We start from the raw sequence: 24,364 nt of genomic DNA, 5'->3' as shown, positions 1-24,364 counted from the left end.
TATGAGTTGTGTCAAAGCTTACAATCACAAGTAAGTGGGTGTTTTCAGTGTAACCAGCCATTCAGCTGCATATGCTGGGAACTAATGAACATGAATTATTTTCTGAACAAGTAGCAAAAACACTTCCAAAAAATTGTGTGCAAATTAAAAGCAAATACATTAAAACCATAATAAGTTTATGGAACAGAGCTTAATAAAGGGGAAGGAACATTCATGTCCATTTTAGCAATATAGACATCAACTGTGCCTCTCACAGGTCAGTGTATGTGAAGCTATGGTTGTCCTTAATGGCCCCTGCTGGGGAGTGGTAGGAGTAGGATGTCACCCTTGATTCCCACCCCTCAACATTCCATGTGGCACAGAAAGGTGCTATACCGCAGTTCTCCATGGACTGTAAAGGGAGGCAAGCCCAGGATTCTTGGACCTATAGATCCACAAGAGTGCCTGCTGCATCTGTGTTTGTTGCCAGAGAAGTCCCATAACGTTCTGGTGCATCTCCCTCTCTGACTTCTGGGCCTGTCTCCTGTCATCCCGAATCCTCTTCTTACTCCTTCTTATCTGGCTCAAGCATTATGCAGGTGTGGAGGTGAAACTGCTCAAGGCTGCAATGGCAGCAGCTACAGAGAAAACAAAGGTACCATTGTCAGTATACTCACAGTGGAAAGCAAAGTTAAGATTCAGAACTCCCTTCCCTTGCTCCTCAAAAGCTTTCAGCAATACATGCTTACTGACACTTTTGCTTCAGAGTGTTTTTGTGCAATACCACTCACAGCTCCAGCCATGGTGAGTATGGCCTGCTAAGGGTGAGGGAAATGAGGAAGGGATTGCTCAGTTGCATGAAACTATGAGTGATGAGCAATGGCACTGAATACTGGCACCATTTTCCACAGGCGGTGGTGATTTCTGCAGATATCTCACTCCTGAGGGTAACAAAGGCACAGAGAGCACAGCTGCTGCTGCCATCCTGAAATCACCCAGACTCATATGCTGCTAGCCTGTGTACTGCAATGTTTCCTACCAAAGCTATTGCAAACTGACATGGGAAAGTGTCCTATGGGGGAGGAAGAAATACGGATGCCATCCATAGAAACCTTCGGCAGAGGATTGCGGAGCATTGACCTGAAAGTTCTATTGAGATCACTCAGGAGGATTCAAGGGACATCCCTGTGTACCTAAGCAAACTGCACCGCATGCCCCTGCCTAACTGTACAGTTTTCTTCCTCTTCATCAGACTCACCTATGCTCAACTGCCAGGACTGACTGGACAGCAGTGGAGTCTCAAATAGGTCCTGGCTTGTGGCATAGCTGGATCCTTCCCCCCACTCACAGTTGCATATGCCTCATTCTCCTCCTTTCCTCTTCTACCTCCTCCTCATCCACCCTGTGACTAGGGCTTCTCGGAGGTAACCACAGTAGTGAATGGGGTGGTGGTGGGGTCTTCACCAAGTATGGCATGTAGCTCTTTGTAAAAGCAGCAGGTCTTCAGCTTAGCAATGGATTGACTGTTGGCCTCCCTGGCCTCCTGCTATGCCTGCCACAGTTCCTTTGCTTTCATGCAGCACTGCTGCGGGTCCCTGTCATACCCCTTTTCCTGCACCCCTGAGAAATCTCACAGATGTCCATGTTTCTATGGCAGTCTGTACTCCAAGCCGGAGAGTGTGTTAGCTGGGCAGTTTCACATAACAATGGAGAGCTGCTAGGTGTGCTTGCCAAGCTGGCCAATCAGGAAAAGGCATTTCAAAAATTCACAGGGCTTTAAAGTGGGGGTCGGCTTTACATGATCTCTGTGACCCCTGGGCAGTGGAGTTCACAATTGTGACCAGACTGGTCAGCTTCAGGCATTGTGGGACAGCTGCTGGAGGATTCTTAGGGTCGACATAGGTAACACAGTGTCTAAATTTGCAAGGCATTAACCTCAGTACGCCAACCATGGCTCAATGCCACTTGGGAAGGTGGTGCTCCTATGTCAGTGTAATGGAGAGCTTACATCAATGGGAGACAAATTTAAGTGTAGACACATGCACAATTAGGTCAGTGAAAAGCGGCTCATGTTTACCTAACTTTGTAGGGTAGACCAGGCCTCATTCTCTCTTACTTTCATGGTAGTACTTTTGGTGGTGCAATAATGTTGCAATATTGTTAAAATGAATCGGTTACACTCACACTTCCCCCCTGGCCTAGTGAACTTCTTCAGGACTAAACAGAAAGATTATCAGTGACTAGACACCCTAAAAGTCAGAAACTGTGCTTTTAAACATGCCATACTGCCTAGACGGAAGTAGGGTAGTTGTCTTCCTTCCTACTTCAGCAAATTGCTTGTTTATTACCCAGAACAAAATTCAGATCATCATGAATCTGTGACAGGTTTACATACATGTCAGCAAGATTTTAAATGAGGAAAGAGGAAGAAAGAACCACGTAAAGAGCCAGATCCTTAGCTGGTAGAAATGTGAGGATCCCATCCACACTGTTAAAAATTTTCAGCAGTATAATAAGCTAGTGTGCAACATGCTTCCTTAGGACAGCCCACTGCCAGCATTGGACCCTACATATAAATGAGTTTGAAAGCAATTAATAGTGCACATTTTTCAGTGTATCACAGTTGCAGAAACACCTGTCTTTAATAATGCTGAGCTGATCCAGGTTTAAATATCAATGCAGTTTGCAAAATATAACTTCTTTATGCATTGATATTTACTCTGTACAAAAGAGATAAAATGTTAAACACACGATCATAAAATGACTAAGCCATATCCTATCTTAGTTGTTTCTACCTAAAAATAATGCTCATTATAGTTTCAGTTGGGGACAGATTTCTTTATTTCCTATGTAATGTTGCAGCATGCTGTTAAATAGTAGTCACTACACTTCATCCTGGAGGTGCCTGCATGCCAGCAGGTGACAGCAGCACTGTGAAACTTCACTTATCTGATCTAGATTATCTAGAAACCTCTTATCCACTATAACGTCAAATACTCTTCTGGTAATCAGAACTGCTTGACAGGGCCGGCTTTAGGAAGTGCGGGGCCCAATTCAAACATTTTTGGCGGGGCCCCGGCAGGGATGACTTAAAAAAAAAAAAGCCTCTCATTTCTTAGCAACCGGTTCCCTGTAAAAAGTTCTGATTTAAGGGATGTGCCACAGTATGGCTTTTTTGTACCAATAGGGTTACCATACGTCCGTATTTTCCTGGGAGGAATTTTTAAATTTTAAAAATTCCTCCCGGACGGCGATTTAAGAACCAAAAAGCCTGACATCTCCGGGAAAATACGGACGTGTTAACCCTACCTAAAGTTCTTTTTTAAAAAGACGGGCCTGAACTAGAAATGAGCTCCGTTGCACATGCGTGGGTCCCCGCCACTCTCTGGGGTGACCAGATGTCCCGATTTTATAGGGACAGTCCCAATTTTGGTGTTTTTTCTTATATAAGATCCTATTACCCCTCACCCCTGTCACGATTTTTCACACTTGCTGTCTGGTCACCCTCGGGTGTGCACATGTGGGGGTTCCAGCTGCTCCTTGCCCCCCTCATTGAAGCAGGTGTGCAGGGTTACTGCCCTGGGAACTGCAGGGCACCAGTGGACATGGGGCTGACTGGAGGCAGGGCAGGGGCTGACTGGAGGTAGAGTCTGGCTGCAGGCAGGGCAAGGGGTGCAGGGCTGGCTGGAGCCAGGGGTGCGTGGGGTGGGCTGGTTGGCTTCAGGCAGGGCTACAGGGGGGTGCGGCATGGATTGGAAGGGCTGGAGACAGAGGAGTGCCGGACTGGCTGGCTTCAGGCAGGGATGTGTGGCAGGGGTAGGCTGGAGACAGGGCAGGGGGTGCGGCGGGGCTGGTGCGGGCAGGGCAGGGGGTGCAGTGCTGGCTGCAGACAGGGGCTGGCTGCAAGCAGGGGCTGGCTGCGGGCAGGGGGTGCAGGACTGGCTGCAGACAGGGCCTGGTGCGGGAAAGGCAGGGGTTGCAGGGCTGGCTGCAGACAGGCTGGCAGCGGGCAGGGCAGGGGGTGTGGGGCTGGCTGCAGGCAGGGCCGGCTCCAGGCATCAGCTTATCAAGCAGGTGCTTGGGGCGGCGGGGCGGCACTTTCAGGTATTCAGCGGCAATTTGGTGGAGAGTCCCTCACTCCCGCTCAGAGCGAAGGACCGCCCGCTGAATTGCCGCAGATCACGATCGCGGCTTTTTTTAAATTGTTTTTTTTTTGGCTGCTTGGGGCGGCAAAACCCCTGGAGCCGGCCCTGGCTGCAGGCAGAGGCTGGTGCGGGCAGGGAAGGGGGTGAGGGGCTAGTGCAGGTAGGGGGTACAGCAGGGGCTGGCCACGGGCAGGGGATGCGGGTACAGCCCACCCTGTATGGGAAGTGCCCCCTCCTCAGCCCTCCCCCACCGGGGTAGCAGCAGCAGCCTGGGGCTCGGGGGCTATTTCAAGGGCCCAGGGCTCCCCTGCTTCCACCACCCCGGCCCTGTAAATAGCCGCTGGAGCCCTGGGGAAGCGGCGGGGCTCCTGCAGCTATTTAAAGGACCGGGGCGGCAGGGGCAGCTGGAGCCCTCCCGCTACCCCAGAGCTCCCGCGGCTATTTAAAGGGCCCAGGAAGCAGCGGGGCTCCAGCAGCTATTTAAAGGACCGGGGCGGCAGGGGCAGCTGGAGCCCTCCCGCTACCCCAGAGCTCCCGCGGCTATTTAAAGGGCCCAGGAAGCAGCGGGGCTCCAGCAGCTATTTAAAGGGCTGGGGCGGTAGAAGCAACAGGAGCCCTGGACTTTTTAAATAGCCCCCAGAGCCCCACAGCCCTACCCCAGGGCTCCAGCAGTGGGGCTCCGGTGGCAATTTAAAGGGCCTGGGGCTCCAGCCCCTGCTGGGAGCCCCAGGCCCTTTAAATTGCCCCCTGGGGAAGCTGGGCCAGCCCGTTACAGCGCACCGGCTCTTGCCCGTACGCCGTACTGGGGCTTGGGTGCGGGGCCCTCTTAGGGGTGGGGCCCGATTCAGGGGAATTGGTTGAATTGGCCTAAAGCCGGCCCTGCTGCTTGAATGTGTCTGAACTAGTTTCAGGTCCCCATTCCATGTGGGTAACTGCGGTTTATCATATCCACTTTATAAAGTGCTGTCGGAGTCTCCTGGAAGAGAAGCACTTTATAAATGTAAGCCATTATCATGATTAGGTAGGTGTTTATCTAACATTTCTGCCATTTCCTGACTGCTTAAATAAATATATGGAGGCTGGTTAGATGCTGAAAACTGTTGAGGAATGAGGAATGTACCAGTTTGTTACAGTAGCTATTTTACACCAGTTCAGTCTACTTGCTTTTTATTGGCATGATCATCTTTATGTATAGTCTGAGACAGTGATATTTACATACAATTGTTTTGTGTCTTTTTTAGGGACAAAACCTATTTGTCTCCTGCTCTTCTCATAGTGAGTACATACATTCTTATGACTTTATAAGACGTAAAAGCGTAGATAGAAAAAATCTTCTCTTCATTTGCCAGCCAGAAAACCTACAACCATGGCTAAGTATTTTTGAACACATATAAAAAGAATGAGAGCCAACTTTTTTCAGTTTGGGTGCCTAAAGTTAGGCACCTGAATCCGTATCTAGATGCATGAATGACAGGCCTGATTTTCAGAAGTATTGAGCACCCACATTTCCCATTGACTTCCTTAGTATCCAGGTCTCCTTGGCTCTGATCTGGTTACCCTTGATACTGATGCAAACAAATGATGGGCGCAAATTACTTTAATGACTTCCCTAACGTTGCAAGGGGAGTTGATCATACAGTGTAGAGTATAGAACCCAGGGGTCCTGCCTCAGCCTCCTGCTGTAGCCACTAGAGAAATAAATTTGTTAGTCTCTAAGGTGCCACAAGTACTCCTGTTCTTTTTGCTGATACAGACTAACGCGGCTGCTACTCTGAAACCTGTCACTAGAGAATGCTACATCAGTGGCGCTTTGATCTACCTTATAAGCTGAACTGTGTCAGACAGAAAATAGTGAACATGTACATATGAACATATAAATATTGAAGTTTATCGGATATCAGGGGCATGATTCTAGAAGCCTAATGTTCCTACCTATGGAGAAGAGGATAACCGACTTCACTTGGTGAAGGAGAAAGAGGCTTGTTTTTGTTTGGTTGGCTTTAAGGGTTTTCCCCTCCAGTGGTTATATTGGCCTTAAAAAACCCTTAATATGCAAGTTTTAAAATCAGTTTTCATGTGGGTCTGGTGGAAAATAAGTGAGTGTGTTTGGAGACCATTAGAAGTGATGCATGTTTGGTTTTTAATAAAATGTAACTTACCATTGGCAAGTTATTCGGGGAGAGAATTCTAGAGAAGAAGGCTGACTTTTGGTACATAAAATATGTTTTCACGTCTTCCAAAATGCAGGAAATTGCCCTGGTTATTTCAAACTATTTTAAGGGAGTACCAACAGAACCCCACCTTTAACTCTGTTCCACCTTCCTTGCTTCCCCACCCATTCAAAAATATGATTGTATTTCTCTCTTTACTGGAAAAACAGACAAACTGGAGACCATTCAGTGAAAAAAAAAATGACAGGACTGGAAGTTCAGACTTGCAAAGAGAAGTTAAAAAGAGGTGAATATGTATAGCTTGTCTATGAGGGAATGTGTTAACAAGGTGTAGGGTGTAATGGCCAATGAGAAAGAGGAATTATATAAAGTACTGCAAGAACCAAAGGATGAGAAAACATGAGAAAAATTAGCCGATCAGAGAAAACATCCTGACACAGAGATTTATTAAGCTGTGGAATAATCTTCCCAGGGAATTCTTGGCATTCCTATTCCTGGGACACTTAAAATTAGACTCGACAAAACCCTGGAAAATGTTTTGTAGGGAATAATCCAGTATTGGCAGAGATGGACAACTATGAAAATGTGACTACGGAAACAGAATTAGTCAGATACTAATAACTTCCACATGTGGACTACATGAGGCTGCTTTACTAACACAGCCCATTATAAATCATCCCAGAAAAACAAGGCACCCAGAAAGGATGCTTAAAGCACTGACAAGGAGAAGGGAGATCTGGGTCCTGTACTTAGCTAAGCCCCATCCTTCCAGTGAGATTTTGGGCAAATCACTTATGGCCTGATTTTCAGAGGTGCTCAGCCCCCACATCTCCCACTGAAGACAATTATCTCCAGGAAGGCATCCTGCTTATTCAAGTCTGGACAGGAGGCCTTTTGATTGACAGTGGCTAGCAGTTGGTTAAAACACCCTGGAATTATGTCTCTGTGGAGGTTGGTAAGTACTATTGTCCCCATTTGAAGACGAGGAAACTAAAGCACACAGAGAGATGAGGCATGATTTTTCAGGTGGTGACATCCACAGCAAAACGTCCTCTAATTAAAAGGGGAGCCCAAGGAAGATGGAAAACATCTGTAGACAACAGCACAGGAACTCAGTGACTCATCCACCTGTTTAGTGTCAGGACCATAACTCCTGGGTGATCTAGCCCCCTGCTAGCCACTGTTCTGCATTATCAAATAAAAGACCTCCTGTCCTGACTTGCATAAGTAAGATGCCTCCCTGGATTTAATTTTCTTATTAACTACTACTGCCTAAAAGGGGCAGGAATTGTGGAGAGAGGGTGTCTCAGGAAATCTGTCCAAGGCCCAGGAAGTTAGAAGGCAAAGAAAATGTCTTCACAGTAAATTCAGTTTGTTTGATACAAAGATTTGAAAATCACTGAAGCCTCAGTCTGCATTTGTGAGGCCCAGAATAACATTCAGAATTTAGATTTCCTTTCAAATTCTTCAAGGTCAAGCAAAGTTTAAGAAATGTTTATTATTCAGCATTCCAACTTGTATTTTCTTATCACTTTCTTTTCTGTACCCTTTCATCATGCTGTCTTTATCCCATTCTTTATTAGATAACAATATCTAATCTTTTACCAACAAATGTACAAACCAATACGTCTGATCTTGACTCTCTTCCTGACATTGCATTGTCGTTGACTGGATATATTCGTTGATTTTTGGAAAACTAGATATATGTCATTTATTCTGAATGTTATTCTTAAAGTGTTTGCTTGGAACCTTTGAACAGTCGTTTCTTTTCACTGCAACTAAAGGAAAATGTGTTTTCAAACTACATAAACATCAGTGGAGAGCTTTACACTTTTGTTAAAACGGAAGTAAACTCGAAGATCTTGTCAAAATAAGTAGGTTAATCTTGACTAATCAGCCTAAACTACTTCTAATAATAGTGAAGGCAGCATCATTATTCCATTAGTCTTTAGCTGAAATATTTGGGGTAAGTACTGTATCTTTCCATACAGAAAAAAGATTAAATCAGATGAATATTTCTAAAATGCAAATACAGTATCTGCAATTTTTTATACTTCTTATGTTAAAGGGGTGTCTGTATGTGTTACTACTTACTTTAATCTGGCTGGCTGAACAAAGCAGAACATGACGGATCACTTCTGATACACAGCCATTTGGCTTGCTTTGAAAGGTAACTTTGGGATTACCGTCAAACAGAAACAATTGAACACCAGCAGATGGAGACATTTTCAAAAAGCTTCCGTGTTCTGCTTTGTACAGGAAAATTGTCTTTTTGTTCCACAATAATGAAATTGAAGCAAAGCCATAGTTCTTTTAGAGGTAATATAAATGTGTTTCCATTTCATTTAAGGGGCATAGATGTAATCTGATGAAGTCCAGATAATAATGGAAATACATGCTCTGGCTTTCAGTCAATCTTTTGGAGGAACAAAATAAAACTTGTGGGGGTTTTAAAATCACAGATGTACATACCTTAATCACCGCAGTCACTTGTAGTTTTCACTGTTCACCATTTCCTTTATTAATAACATGAGTTCCTTAATCTAATAATGCATGAGACAATAAAGCTGAGTAAAGAATAAAGTCGCTGTTCATACCCCTGATATCCATCAATAGCATTTGTACTTAGCTTTCTTTGGGAGACAAATCCTGCAGTAACTCTAACCCCTCAGAGTGTGTTTGGCCCCAACAGAGAGCCAAACCTTATTTTTAGTTAGAATGTGCATAGTTCCTGAAATTACCTGCAGAGGGATTAATAGCAAAGATCACAATTCAGAGATACAGTTCTGTTATCAGAGCTCCAACACAAACAGATCAGCTGCACTTGAATACTGTCAACTAGTGGTGGGGCCTTCTGCCATCTGCAGAGGGTGAGAAACCCCTGTGGGCCAGCCTGTTCCACCTTGGTTCCACGGCCCGCCGGGGATATCAGCTGGTGGCTCTTTCATGGAGCTGTGAGCACAGGTGTGCACTTGGCGTGGTTCACCCCATCCCCAACAATTGCCTTTTTTGTGGTGTGAGGGAGACTCTTGCACATGTTTATCTTGAGTATGCCAGGTTATAGCCCCTTTTCTGGCTCCTCCAGAATCTTCTCCTAAGGTTCTGGCTTGATTTATGCACACCCTGCCCATGGCCCCACAAAGTCTCAGTACAGCCGGAAGTAGGGCCAACGCTCTGTATTAGTGACAAACTGGAAGTGATAACAAAGCACTTACCCTTGTTGAACCATCATATGCTTCTGTATGCTCCCTGCACCGCAACATGACATTACCCAGTGCAGGCTGTTGTTTTGAAGTGTTTTCAGAACATACATAGACACCAAGGGAGCAGATTTAGGAGCTTTTGATCACAGAAGAAAAATATACATTCACATGAAATCCAGAAAGTAATTGCATGATAGCTGAAGAAATTCTAAATTAGTACCCTGCAGCAGATACGGCATCAGAAAATATTAATTATTTTAATAACAGGGGGGGGTGTCCAAGGTCCAGGTCCAGATTCCTTCTAATAGAACAGAGATACTTTTGAAGTGAAAGAAAACAACCTTTTTTGTAGAGAGACCTTTTTTGTGAAGAGGGCCAGCACAATCCAGAATTCTCAGTGCCTGTGAGATGCTTATTCAAAACTATTACAACTGAAAACACAAATAAGAGACTTCAAAAGTATTATTACCCATTTTCGACCCAAACAACCGGTCACATTTTGGGGCCTGTGGATGTTCCAGCTGGAAGTAGACATTGATGGAATCTGGTATTTTCTTTGGTGTAATCTTGCTTATTTACAAGGACCTTATAAAGTCCTGCTTCTCTGAACACAAGAAGAACCAAGAACAAAAGGAGCAATTTTTTAGCTTTCAGCCCAAAACCTCCTTAGCCCTCAGACCCAAAAACTCTCTCTAGCTTTTTCCAGGGTCACACTGTGCTCACAGGCTACTGCTTGGCTTTCTAGCTTTGGCCTCTGCTTCCCTCTCTGTTCTTGTCTTTTCTCAGTTTCTGTGTGTTTGCTCACACATCCACCTGATCACAACATCCAGTGGAACCCCCCATCCACATAGTGCTAGTTTCTGGGCAGACTTGATTAGACCTCGTGTTAAATGTGGTCCCTTAACTGTCTCTTATGACTATCTTACATGACAAGTGCATTCACATCACTTTGAACGAGGCTTTAACTCAACTCATAATAAGATTTCTCCCAGCTCATAACAGTGTATACACAAAAATGTGAAGGGTTAGCGTAGTCACATCTCCCTCCCCTGCTCTAGGAACTGAAGGTTGGGCTCCCCTTTATAGATTGCTCTGTTTATATACTGCTTCATTAAAAAGCACGTGGACATGTCCGCCCTCCACTCCCTTGAGCTAAGTAAGATAGTTCCCTAAGACCTGGTCTACACTGAAAAGTTATATTAGCACAGCCACGTCAGCAAGGAGTGTGAAAAAAACACATCCCTGACCAGAGGTGCTGGAACAATGGTATAGAGGGGGTGCTGAGAGGCAATGAACCAAACTGTAAACTCTGTATATTATGGAAGCCACTTCAAGTCAGGGGTGCTGCAGCACCCCCTGCACTCTAGTTCCAGCTCCTATGCCCCTGACCCATGTAGGTATGCCAACATAGCTGCATCTACACTGGGGGTTATGTCAATAGAAGAGGTCTTCTGTAGACATAGCTGACGTCATTTGGGTAGGTGGTTTTCCTACACCAAAAGAAAAATCCCTTCTTTTGATGTAGGCTGCCTCTACACTACAGGGCTACATGCCAGTATTGCTTTGCCAACAAAGCTATGACAGTATTGTAGTGTAGATATACCCTAAGTCTTAGCTTCCTTCTTCCTCAGCAGACACTGATTCCTTTTACTAAAAGAACCAGCTGTGAATACTGTGACCATGAACCTCTCTTCCAAAGAGGAAAAAGCTCCTTTACCTCCTGTCCAAAGACATGTGGGCCCAGTTTTGGATAGGCATTTTGAACCTCCTATGGATTCATCTACCAGGTGTCCTGCTTCTTTACACATCATCTGTGACCAAATTAGCAGTTTCATTATCAGATTCTTGGTGGATCTCAAGTGCTTATAATCACCTCTATCATAGCAGGAAACAGTTCAGAGAGTAAGCATCCATAATCTTAAAACTACTTATTTCAACATTGTTCAATATCAAGTTGAAATTTATGTCAACATTCTTCAGTCGAATTTATGCTTAGAGAAGCAGCACTATACTTAAAACAATTTTGTTCCATAAAATGTTACCCAGGTTTTGTTTCTAATGTTTGTTTGCTTTTAAACAGCATCTGCTGTTAAGCATAGGGCTTAATCTTCTTGCAAAAATAGAAAAGGGATTTTACAAACCACTGAAGAAACTATAAAATTAAATTTTGCCAACAATATCCAGCACTTACACATATCATATGTACAGCCCCATGTCCTCTTCAATGTGGACTTTTGCCAGAAATATCAATTGTATGTTCTTAGCACATAATCTATCCATTTATCACTCAACAGCTGAGTCCTCTAGGGTCCTGGTCTTCCATTTATTCATTTTTTTTGAGTAGTCAAGAAACTGATGTTAAAATGAAAGGTCTAAATTTACAAAGTCTCTCTATTTTGTGGGTCTATGAAAGCCACATTGTCAGATGAAAATCTGGGTAATTAAGCAATCAGTTATTTGCAAATGCAGATTTGCAAGCTATAGTCGAAGCCTAGGCCCTTTGAACATTATACCCAAAAGTTGTCTTTATAAATCACTTTCAGTTTCGCTGGTGGAGAATTGTCAGGGTGATTCACTCATCAGTGAGTCTGTGGTGAAATCTCACAAGCTAAAGGAAGCGGGAGTGAGCCTATTTAGTACTTGCATAGCATGGAAGACTTCCATGGAAAAACCCTAGTGTTGCGGGAAATGGTTTTGGTTAATTAGTAGGAGCACTCTTTTCTGAGTGAGAATTAAGTCAAAGATTCTGCATGATACTAAAGGGCACCAAGCTGCCAGAAAGAGCATTTGTTAGGATGAGGTACAATAATGCATTCCCAATCATTCACAAGCATGCTATTTTCACAAGAGTAGGGGTGTTTGTTCTAGTGTCCTGAACAAATTCCTTTAAATGGGTAAACAAATTCCATCTGCCTAAGTAATCATTTATTTAATAGGACAAAGTATTTTTCTCCACTGCCTGTTCCTATATTTTTGTGTATTGATGCTTGCAGCATTGTAGTGGCTGCATTTTGGTGGTGAATGAAGAGATGTGATCCCTTTATGGTATTTAGTATGTAATTCTATAAAGCATTTTGAAGCTTCTGAGAGACACAGTGAACTAAATCATGAAGTCCTTATTCAGTTTTTATTCTATCCCTATGCAAGCAGAACTCCCGTTGAAGTAAAAACTGAGCGAAGACCAAAACAATGTAGTCCATGAATAATAATTAATGAAGATATCCTTAAAGGTGCTTTCTCTTTGACAATGTAGCCAAGTTTAATTTTTCATTTTCCACCAGGTCAGCCAGGACAGAGGTATTTACATCATCTGATACCCCCAGAATGAGGATACTTCTGTCCCTTGTCACATTTTCCAGTGCCCCTAATTTATAGTCTATTGTAACCACCTGTTTAACTGTTGTCTTCATCATACTCTCCTAAATGTGCCTCCATAGCATCCATTTTATCCTCCAAGTAGTACATTTTCATAGAATCATAGAATAACAGGACTGGAAGGAACCTCAAGAGGTCATCCAGTCCAGTCCCTTGCACTCAAGGCAGGACTAAGTATTGTAGTATTTTGTCCATATATGTTTTGAAACTCTTCTCCAAAGAGAAAAACCTGCTTTGCCTTCTATAGACATTAGTCTTCTTAAACTACAGTGAACTCAGGAGGAGGCCACTTGCTTGCATGTTATTTGCAGGGGACACCAAGCCTAAATTCTCTGGCAGTAGAGAGGCAAGCATCTGAGGGGGGAAATGTCCTGCTTTCCAAACTCTAGCCAATGTTTTGATAAGGTAAGAAAACAGTATTATCCTCCTGTTGCCTAGGGAATCCACAATTGGGAGATGTCTATGGAAACCATATAGAGTCACTGCATTCACCCACCAAAAAAAAAAAAAAGAGATCACGCTTTACAGAAGAATGACTCACTGGTTAGCAGAAAAACTACAACTTCCCATATGGGGGAAGAATTATTAGACCCAAGCATTCTTGAAAATCATAAATGATGAATTCTGTGCCACAGAGAGCCAAATTCCACCTTTGGGAGGATCTCAGGTTCCCACTTGAAGGCAACAAAGGAAGTCCCACCATCAGATCTCAAGGCAGAATTTAGCTTGCAGGACTTACATTTTAGGCTATTTTGACCCCCCAGAAATGGCCTCATCATTAAGGTTGGAAATACAGATCCGCTTCTGACATTTAGCTCTTTGGTTTACATCACAAATTAAATCATGTTATTTCTGGGCAGCTTTGCTTTCTTTTTCAGTCTGTTATGGAGAAGTCTGTGAGATGTGTTAGTACCTCGTTAGCCATATCATAGTAGTTTGTATCTATAAGCTTTAAGTCTTATTCATATCCACAGCAACAGATAACTCTCCTTTTCCTATTGTAATATAGGTTTAGTTCCCCTCCTATGGCAGCCACAATCTTAGAAAGAGATATTGAATCTCCTGCATATCTAAAAAGAATCAAAGTGACTTTTAAAAAAGGTTTTAAATGGTATTTCTTTCCCAGCTGACATTTGATTGTAATGTAAGTAATTCCTTGAGCAGCCCCATTGGAAGAGAAACAAAGTTTCACATTTCAACATCTTACTCAGCAGAGTTTCCTAAGGAAGGCAAAGTGGCCGAAACATTGAACTTTGTAAGTTTTTCCATTTTCTTTATTCAGATAAAGGAAAGTGACGATCTCTTTTAATTTAAAGATCTCATTGTAAATACCTTTGATGTACATTACCTTGACATCTCTGTTTATTAATTATTGAAGAGCATAACTGTTTAGTTCCATTTCACACACAGCAATCATGTTGCATAGGGTGTAAGTCAGGGCAGTAGTTAGTCTGCAGAGAAGTACCGTATCAGACATGTTGACATAGCTACAGAATAGGATCATTTGCGTCATTTCCTCTGTTCAGAGCTGTGAATAGGGAATTAAATCAGAAATGATGGTCATATTAGGAAAGGTGGGAAATTCATAGGAAATATCATTTTCCTCATCCAAGTATTTTGTGAGGTAAATGAACTCGTGGGGAAAAATATAAGCCTTGCTCAGCCTTATGTTGCACACTACTTACGGAGAGTTGCTCGTAGATGAGAGCTATGTTACTGCATTCTCTTGTGTAAGTAACAACTTATTGACTTTAAACTCTGAGCACTCACAACTAAGTTATCCAAAGAAGCGTAGGACTGCTGAGTAAGGGTTGCAGTACTAGGCTCTGAGTGACAAGTTTAATCTCTTAGGGTGAAGTTTTGAAATTCCTTCATCAAAGTAGTAATTGTATCTCATACACCCCATTGAGCTGCTAAATAGCAAACGAGACATTTTAGGATACAAGGAAACTAGAAATCCCTTATAATTAAGTCTATTATGCCCCCCTTGATGTTCATAGATAAACTCCACAATAATTTGTTTTTATCCAACACTTGCATAACATGCTTTTTTCAAACTACTTATGCTCTTAGTACCTAATGTTTTTTTTCTACATACTCTATCGACCACTCTCCAGGCAGAAAAAATTCCATCTGAATTCCTTTTGTGTCTGGTCATTCCATAGATTAAATCTATGCCCTTAGTCTTGTATTTGGCACGAACTCATAGCTGCTGTTAGTATCTGCCTTGTCTCTTCTTATTTTTGTATACATCATTTAGATTCCTTGAAACTTTTCTTTTTGAAAGTTCACAGGCCCAATGCCTTTAATCTTTTTGACTAACTAAGAAGTTTAAGTTCCTGCATCATCTGATTTCCCTCTCCTGTCACTTGTCCATCTCTGATATCCTGCCAACAAAGCAGTATACAGAATTTCATGCAATGTGCCCAGTTCTGCCCTCAGATACACTTGTGCAACTCCCACTATCTTCAGTGGGAGTTGTGCAAGCATATCTGAGGGCAGGCCAGGGCCCAGGATTTGTAAAATGGAAAATATAACGGGGATGGGTGGGAAAAGGAATGAGGGAGTCAGATTCAGCTTCCTGATGATCAGGACCAGCCTCAACCTTGCCACAAATAAAGTTGCTGACAGGTAGTTTTAAATTGCACAACTAATGGGGCAGTGCAGGACTGCACCCTAACTTGCCTACTTCTGCCCCTACCCTCTCTCTTCCCTGATGCAACCTGATGCCAGGAAGCAGGGTTGGAGCCACCATATCTGCACCAGTAGGGAGTTCCCACAAAGGAATCTTCTGCGAATTACTTGCAAACAGTTTCAGGTTCCTTGATGGAAAAATAGCAAATGGATCTCAGCTTGGTTTCAAGTACAGTTCTAATTGTGGCTTTCCTTGTCTACAAATGGGGTTTGCACTTGTGCAGCAACAATAGTGACTGGTCATCATCTACTGGAATTGAGGTAAATCCCTGTGATAGACAAAGCCTTCATGCAAGCGTCTGAGGGTAGACACTACAATTATGAAGGTGAATATTGAGTAAATGGGTGTGAATAAAGAGGAAACACAGAAGATAGTTGTGACCTCTGGTTCATTGTAACCAGAATTCAGCAGAGCAGCTAGCAGAGATAGACATAGGTCCATTGACTTCAGTGCAACTATGCCAGTTTACAGCAACTGAGGACCTGGTCTATTGTGTGTATAATTATATGATCGCACATTTTTTAACACAGACATAAGCTTTGCATTTATTTTTCAGGTCTGCCCAGCCTTAAAAAAATCTGTTGTGTTATTACATTGTATTCGCAAAAGAAATACATCTATTATCCTCAATAGACGGGAATAATTAAGATCTTATTAAAACATAGATTGACAAGAAAGAAAATATTAAGCTATTTACTTGCACAAATGTAGGCATGGGGACACTTTCCTCTGCCTTTAAAGCCTACAAAAGATCTAATCACACTTCAAGGATTTACAAGGAATGCTTATTAAAAAGTAGCAGCTTACTTCATTCTCAAGGCACAATCAAAATGACAATACTGAAAATCACTAATGGTGGCACTAAAGGGAATCAGTATGTCAAACTATCTACCTTTTACATTTGAGAATTTAATTCTTCCCCAGCAGGCACTACAGTGCTGGTATGGGTTTGTATGTGAGTGTGGAGGTGTTTGTTTTTCTCCCTCCCTCCAATTTTTAAAGAAAAGAAAAAATTAGTTTGGTCATAATGGAAAAAAGTTTATCTTATAAGTGTGAAAATTGAGAAGTAATTATTCACAATTCCTTCTTAAAGCAGAAACCTTTTAAAATGGAAGCACATGTAAAATAGTCCAAAACAACTCTTTAAAGAACAAATTACCGGTAATTGGTGTGGTAGCATTTCATAATTCTGAGGAATTTAGGAAAACCACATTCCATGGATTCTAAAACTCTAGCTGTTCCCCCTGCTATTTCAAATAATGTTGATTCTGCTGACTTCTCTCTCTGAGACCAGCACAGTTGTCTAATTGTAAGTAAATAATCTTGAATCAAATCCATGCTTGACATCCTGTCATACTAATGTTTACTGCTTTGGAAAGGGGATGTACTCCAAGGATATTGAAAAATTCCACTAGTGTTTAGGGGAAGTAGCAACTGTGACCTTCCATACATTAAAATACTTGACCTTGAGATCCAAAACATTTCACATGTTCAGTATAGTAAAGGTAGATTAAAACACCTTTTATGTGCAGATACAATAGGATATTTATACAAACAACTAGAAAGGTTAGCTATTTTAGACTGACACATATACATGCACCCCACCCCCCAAAATCTGCTTTGGAGCCCCGTTAACATCGGTAGGGATCCATATGGTCACAGGGGTCCCAACCATGTGTATCAAGTTGCAGGAAAAGGACCTTAGGTGTTCAAATGAGCGAGATCCTTTAAGCATGTGCCTAACTTGAAGGACGTGAGTATAGATCTGGGTGAAATTTTTCCACCAAACTCTTTCAGCAAAAAATGCAGATTTGGTTTGACCAAAATGTTTCAGAAATTCATGTTGATTTCAGTGAATTGTTTCAGTTGAAAAAAAAACTAAAAAAAAAAAATTTTTTTTCCAGAAAATGTGAAAAAGTCAAAACATCGTGTTTCAACATTTTCCAAATGAGATTTTTCAACTTTTTATGAGTTTTTTTCATTTCAAAATTACCTTTTAAAAAAAAATTAAACGTGGGGAGGAGTTCAAAATCAAAACAGAGACAAATTTTTGACTTTTCAGTTTGTCTGTTTTGTTTCTCAGTTTTCTCATCACTAAATGATAACAATTGTCCTTACCCATCTCTGTAAAGCACTTTGGGATATATGGATAAGAAATATTATTATGGACATTACCACTAATTACTATAGATCTTGTTTGACATGATTATTTAGATGCCAAACACTTTTCTAATATGAACCTTTTTTTTAAAAAAGTGACCTGAATTTGCTAAATTTATGACCCATAGGAATGTAGTAGGCACTTCATGTAGGCCCCAGTGATGCAAACACTGATATATGTGAGCAGAATTACTCAAGTAAGTAGTTTGTTTGAAATCAGTGAGCCCACTCACATGAACTAAAGATAGACATATCAGGGTTGGCGGGATTGAGCCTTATGAACAGAGCTCAAAACTTTGGAGATATGAGTATCATGTGGCTCTAAGGACACTGCTAGTTCTGGGCTTCTGTATTTCATCAGTATCAGTGGATCACCAGGTTCTCCCAACTTTTGGTCCAAATCCTGCTCTCATTGAACCAAATTAACTGCTATTGTAAGTGGGCAGAATTTCACTAAAAGCAGTAAGAACAGGAGTACTTGTGGCACCTTAGAGACTAACACATTTATTTGAGCATAAGCTTTTGTGGGCTACAGCCCACTTCATCAGATGCATGCAGTGGAAAATACAGTAGGAAGATATATATATATACACACAGAGAACATGAAACAGTGGGCGTTACCATACACACTCTAACGAGAGTGGTCAGTTAAGGTGAGCTATTACCAGCAGGAGAGAAAAAAAACTTTTTGTAGCGGTAATCAAAATGGTCTATTTGTAGCAGTTGACAAGAAGTTGTGAGGAACAGTTGGTGTAATGACCCATCCACTCCCAGTCTTTATTTAAGCTTAATTTAATGGTGTCCATTTTGCAAATTAATTCCAATTCAGCAGTCTCTCGTTGGAGTCTGTTTTTGAGGTTTTTTTGTTGTAATATTGCGACTTTTATGTCTGTAATCGAGTGGTCTGGGAGGTTGAAGTGTTCTCCAACTGGTTTTTTAATGTTATAATTCTTGACATCTGATTTGTGTCCATTTATTCTTTTACGTAGAGACGTAAAAGCAATGGAACTTTTCCATTGACTTCAGATGGATACGCATCGGGACTCAGGTTTTTGTAAATATTACATCTTTTTCTATAACTAGGTCCTTATTCTTTTCTTCTAGACCATTTTAATATACACTATAGATTTGCACGTGAATGTTCTAGATTTGATTTTTCTTATTTTTTCAATGTAAAAGTTGTTTAATCCATACAAGGTATAAAAGTGAATAGAAACATTCATGAAAAATGAAAACACTGCTAATGAAAATGATCACAAGAAATTAAAGCAACTACCCAAATAGCCGATTCAGTTCTATAAATGCAAGGTAAACATTTATGCAAATAACCATGCATTTATTACAGAGTTCAAACAAACTACTGAAGTACAGTCAGTGTGATGTAGATGCAAAATGCTTAGCTGAAACTCATGCGTCTGAAAATTTTGCAAGATTAGGGTCTCTCTTTAGATTCCTCTGTTTCTCATTCCATCTGAAGCCAGAAACTAAAGAAATAAGAGCCGGAAAAGGATTTGGGTGTGATTTAAACTGTAGAAGATGAAGGATCAGGTCAGTTCTCATTGTATTGGCACCAGTTCGCCTATCCCCAGTAAAATAGTATGTTACTTTATCTGTTATTGGCATTTTATTTTTCTTGAGCTAGATTGTCTCATGATTATAAATTCTAATGTGTCAAACCAATTCTTTGGACTTATCTTGTACATGTGAGCACCCATGGAGAGATTGCTAATAAATGCTGCTAACAAATTTGCCCTTTGTGACCTCATGCTGAGAAGTTACCACAGTATTAAAAGAGCTCCTATATCAAGTAACAAAGCCTTTTTTTTGACAGTGGAATGTGTAATGTTTGTAGATTTTCCTCTCCAGTAAACCATCAACATTGTCAAAGGAAAGGAGAGAGAAGTCTAGTGGTGAGATCATGGGATTGGGCATCAGGAGGTCTGGTTTCTATTCTTGGCTCTTCCCTGTGTCACGCTATGTGACACTTCAGCCCTCTGTGCCTCATTTTCTTCATTTATAAAATGAGAATAATGCTACTTACGTACCTCATGGGGTGTTGCCAGGATAATATTTAGTAGTAGTGTAGTACAGTATTATTGCATAGAGCCCCATCATGACCCCATTGTGCTCTGTGCCATACAAACACATTTCTGTATGAAATTTTAGTTTGTACTAACTTCACTAGTGCTTTTTATGTAGCCTGTTATAAAACTAGGCAATATCCAGATGAGCTGATGTACCCCCTGCAAGACTTCTCTGTAACCCTAAGGTTACACATACCCCTGGTTGTAAGCCACTGGCGTACAGTCTAACTAATTAATGTTTGCAAAACACTAAATGAAAGGTTATATAGACGTATCTGAAAAGAAAGTGTCATGATTTGTAGCAGAGATAGCCCTTTAGATAAAGTTCCTTGATTGAAATAGAAAAATCATTAGTGGTTCAAGCATGCAGCCAGGAAACCTGCAATCTAGCTTTGGCTCTGTTACTTGCTTACTGTTCCCTTAGTCATGTCATTTAACCCTCTCATGCCTCAGCTTCCACATCTGTGTAACAGCATAAAAAGTGTCCTTTTCAAGGGCCTGATACATTGAAGTCAATGGAAAGATTCCCATTGACTTAAATGGCTGTTAGAACCCAAGTGCCCTGATAGTTACTTTGAAGAAAGCTTTTTGTGAAACACAAGTTGCAATAGTTCTATTACTTTGCTCTGGCTTATGGTGCTCAGACCTGAAAGGACTAGAAAAAAGGCATCTTCAGAAACCTCCTTAGCATTAAACACTTCCATGTATAGCTTGGAAGAGTTTATTGCTGCCTAGAAAATCTGGGAAGGTCGGTACCACCCTCCATCCCTAGCCATAATGAAGCCAAGTTCTGGCCTCCATGCTGACCTCTCTATGCTGCTCCACTGGCATATTGGGGGTACTGAGGTAGAATTTCTGCTGTGTGGGGCCTATGTAAATGTCCTTATGCTGCACATCTCCAATCACAGTCTAGGGAATGAGCCTGGACAGGAGGAAACAGGCATATAGAGTTCAGTGCCATGAGGATTCTGGGCTGTAGTGAATCCTATATGCAGCAGAAGTTAAGGAAACCCCAGTAACACGAGGGCATTTTTTACTAACATCCAGAGTTCTTATGTAGCAGCTGCGTTATGAATTTTCTAGATGTTCCAGTTGCCTTTGAAAAGCTGTGAAGTTTTTCCGCTCAGAAAGCACAGATGCTGTGCACTCAACATCAGTCACTCTTCCCAGGAATATGTGTACTGGCCAACAAGGTGCCATTCTAGCAGCTGTCAGTTAATCCAATGTTTGTTTTAAGCCAGCTATTTTCTTCATTGATCCAATAATATTTCCATGGAATCACAAATAGCTTTTGTTCAGTGATGAACTAATAGCTACATAATGTAATGTGTTTTTTCTTTTGCTTCATAAATGAGTTTTTATTAGTCACTGTGGAAAAAGAAAGCCTTATAACAATTCAAAATTAAGCCATCTGGCTTTCTGCTCTTATAACACTATTAACAAATGGCCCACATCTAGAAGAGAAATATGAAAAAGTACTTCCAGAGCACACTCATATGCAGAACACATATACATATTTTTTAAATAAAATACATACTTTTAGCTTTTTCCAAGACATTATATTGAATTGTTGCATGTGTTCTGGTGATCTCGTTCCATCTCTGTGGTGTAACTAAGAGGTGTGTGCCCCTGCAAGCACACAGACAAAGCAAACCATGCAAGACAAAGGTGTTCCATCATAAAGAAGCATCTATTCATTAGCAGTTAGATTTTACTTGTGAAAAAGATGACTGAAAAGAGGTCAGTCTTACACTCTTGTTATTTAAGTGAGTCTTGGTCTTCCAGTTACTGCAGCCAGGGCCGGCTCCAGAGCCCAGCGGGGCAAGCACCCGCCTGGGGCGGCCCTTTCCCGGGGGGGGCGGCAGGCTGGGCCGGCGGACCTGCCGCAGTCATGCCTGCGGGAGGTCCACCGGAGCCCCGGGAGCAGCGGACCTGCCGCAGGCATGACTGCGGAGGGGACGCTCGGCCGGCGGCTCCAGTGGACCTCCCGCAGGCATGACTGCGGACGGTTCGTTGGGCCCGCGGCTCGGCTGGACCTCCCGCAGGCATGACTGCGGCAGCTCAACCAGAGCCGCCGGACCAGCGAACCGCCCGCAGCTGCGGGAGGTCCAGCCGAGCCGCGCGACCAGCGGACCCTCTGCAGTCATGCCCGCGGGAGGTCCGCTGCTCCCGCGGCTCGGGGGCGCCTCCCGGGCATGACTGCTTGGGGCGGCCAAATTTGTAGAGCCGCCCCTGACTGCAGCTTAGAAATAAATAAAGAAATAGAACACGTTCAATCATAAGCGGTGGGTGAAGCTTCCCCTTGGTGAGGCTAGCCTCCTACCCCGCCTCTTCCGGTTGAGGCCCCTCTCACTTGGGCTGAGAGCTCGGCCCTGGCTGGGACTGCCACAGAGCTCTCTGCCCTAGCCAGAGCTCCAAGCCCGGAGCCCCTCCCCTGTTTCTCCCCTTCTGCCAACAGCACCACCCATGGCCCCACCCCATTCCTCCCCTTCTCCTATAGTCCCTCCCCCATTCTGCCCACAGTCCCACCCCCATTCTGCCTCCACTCTGCAACTTCCCCTGGGGCCCCACCTCAAGCTCACTCTTTTCTGGCCCCCACCCCTCACTGCAGCCCTGAGACCAGGCTGTGGCAGCCTTGGGGCCGGGGTAGGGTGAGATTTTTCCTGGGGCCCCAAATTGGTTGGGGCTCCTGGACACAGCATGCAGTAACCCACCACTGCTCCCCCACCAGTGGCACGAGGTTTGGGGAGGCTTAGCCTCCCCCAGCTTCCATTACGTGCTGCCCACGCATACAATCATAGTTAATCCACAGGGTACATGGACCAATCTTCCAAATGATATAAGGCACCTTCTTAATGAAACATTGCCTGAAAAGCATAATTTGGGCTACTGTATACGAAAAGCTTGGCATGTAAATTGAAACAAAGATACCACATTTTGGTCTCGTTTATAGAAAGAAGAGAGAAAAAAGAAATGCAAGGATTCTGCTCTCCAAACGTCTGAAGAAACACCCACGATAAGACTCCCATTGCTTTCCATGGGTTTGGGATCGGGGCCCAAGTTTTTATACTTCTTAACACCCTTGATGTCACTCAATCACAAACACCCTGTCTTATGCTCTATGGATACAGCTTTGACTTTACTATCAACAACTTTGCTTCTTCTTTCTTAAAGACCATCTGCAGTTTTGACTCATTTACTGCAAAACTGTCCATCTAAATCAGCCCAACTATCTAAAAAAAAAAAAATTATCTTGGTTGCACTTTCCTTCTTCTTTCCCCACTACTGTGGTTTCCTGAAATTCTGTCCTCTCTTCTGCGCTCATAACTGGAGAGAGAAGGTGTCTCAGGAGGGAGCACAAAAACCATGTATAATTAAATGGCTAAATAGGCTAAAATGCCAACCTGAGGTTTGAAATCCTCAATACCTGTGGCTCAAAGTTTCTCTTTTCCTCAAGTGTGATGACAGAATTCTTTCTTGTTATTAGTTCACCACCAAGTGGGAATCAGTGACTTAATGTGAATAACAGTATGGCAAACCTTTAAAAAAATGCTGAAAAGCTTACCGATTATAATGACAAAAATGTGTTTAGAATCAAATAAAGCAAGGTCTTACTTATGGCCTGATAGTGAGGATTTTGATTTTAATGCCTACCCTCATTCCTGCAAAAGAAGGCTTTGCACTTTATGTTTCTAATTTGGTCAAGTTACACAGTCCACCACAAGCAATATTTCACAAAAAGCAAAATCTGTGTTACATTTCTTGCAGTAAAGTTAAAACATATCCTTGACTTCTGGTACTGTCATGCAAGAGATGTTTTAAAAGCACACAATTCTTTCACGATCTTTGGGGCAGGACTTTGCACTATGTCTATGTAGTCATCCATGGCGGTCCCTCCTCATCAGTGTCAGAGGGAGGCCATGCACCCTCACTACTGTGCCTAGATGTACAAAGCTCCACAGGGGAATTAGCAATCTAAGGGCTCTGGCCCCTCTGGGCAAGGCAGAGTAACAAGAAGTCTAGGGACTCTGACCCTCTGGTCACGGCAGAGCAATAAGCCAACTCAGGTCATCTGGCCTAAGATGGGTAGGCTGCCCCCAGAGGCGAGGCTGGCAGCAGGGGCTGGGGGAACTGGGCCCATCCTACTCTACCAGGTCCACCCCTGGGTCAGCAGAGATCCCACTGAAACACACTGACCTAGACTCTGGCAACCCAAGTGGACTAATATCTGGTCTGGTTCCTCTGGGGTATTTCCTTTACCCCCTTCCGAATGTACCTCTGTCTCCTGGGGTTGCCTGGCTCCAACCAGCAGGGGGCGGAGAGTGGTTTCTCCCCCTTAGTCTTGGAGGGAGGCCATGCTGTCTCACTACAGTCTATACAGTGCTTACCATGAGGGGCCCCCGATCTGCTTCAGATCTCCAGGCACTACTACAGTGCAAATAATTGTAATGTGGATGAACAGTTAAGCTGAGTGGCATTCATAATTTTTGTTTAATGGAAATTCATGGAAATGTTTAATATTGGGGCCTCTATGTGCTATTTTAACACAAGT

This window comes from Mauremys mutica, chromosome 2, assembly GCF_020497125.1.
Source record: "Mauremys mutica isolate MM-2020 ecotype Southern chromosome 2, ASM2049712v1, whole genome shotgun sequence".
In the NCBI taxonomy this organism is placed as follows: Eukaryota; Metazoa; Chordata; order Testudines; family Geoemydidae; genus Mauremys; species Mauremys mutica.
This window is presented reverse-complemented; position numbering follows the sequence as displayed.